Genomic DNA, 1,180 nt, shown 5'->3' with positions numbered 1-1,180 from the left:
ATAATGACTTTTCAAACTTTTTAAGCACATGTTAAACTCTAAGTTGATCTACTTAGAGTTGATAAAAGTAATTCATAGCAGCCGTTGTGAAACCGAAAACTCTGATTTCCTTAGGCTAGATCAATTTAGAGTTATTGATTTGAACCTGAGTTTGTTAAACCTGCTTCGTGAAATGGACCACATGTAAATATCAAGTCAAGTCCAATACAATTTAACCAAGATGTTTGTTTCAAATTATGTCGCTTTGACTTAGATTTTAAAAAAGACCTAGAAAATTGTACAATATCTGAAAAATGCTTTTGCGGCATCACAGAACTCAAGCTTTTCTCATGTATGCTGACATATATATATATTACAACAGAAATTATGACAAAAAACTACAAAAATGGCGCAAATGGTGTACTCACTCAGAACATGGAGAAATAACACTTGTAAACAGGTAATGGAAGTATTTTCTTCTAAGGCACACCAGTATCTGCCTGAATCCTCCTGAGTTAGCATGGAGATGTTCACTTCATACACCCCTCGCTCTCCTTCATCAGTAAGGGAAAACCTTGACCGTCTTGTCTGCATTGACCTCCTTGATGAAATTATATTTGAGCAGCTGAAGTTTCCATCATGTCTGCAGAATTTTCTGATGCTGCTTTTATCTGCTTGTGAATATTTGCAGGTAATGGAAACTGTCTCTCCAATATATGCTGTTTTCTTCACTGTTGCATTGTTGCCTGCCCGTTAAAAAAAAAAAACACAATCATAATTTATCTTTAAATGATGCACCATTAACAATAATTTCTATTTATACAGCATGTTTAAAACATATACAAAACACATTCTGTTTAAATCTGTTTAGATGCCTTAAATATTTATATGAAGTAGTTTTACTAATTGTTAAGGTATGGGGAGAAGCAGAAAAAAAAGTGTTTTACTGACTAAGAGCCATCATTCTTTAGTAAACTTTTTCCTTTTCACTTCTGACAAGAGCATAGTACAGTTTTATTTTAGTTTTTTTAAATTTGGAGATATGTTTTTTGGCCATTATACTTACAGGCAGTGTTGAATGTTACTCCATGATTGCTTGCAACTACAGGAAAACTTCCACTGGCTGTGATAAGAAATGCAATACAACTGGTTAACTTTCATGTGCTTTAGCTAATGTTTTTAAGTCCCAAATTTCGACGGA

The sequence above is a fragment of the Cyprinodon variegatus genome, unplaced genomic scaffold (genome assembly GCF_000732505.1).
Source record: "Cyprinodon variegatus isolate N-32 unplaced genomic scaffold, C_variegatus-1.0 Scaffold1102, whole genome shotgun sequence".
Classification (NCBI taxonomy): Eukaryota; Metazoa; Chordata; class Actinopteri; order Cyprinodontiformes; family Cyprinodontidae; genus Cyprinodon; species Cyprinodon variegatus.
Note: the sequence above shows the minus strand (reverse complement) of the source record.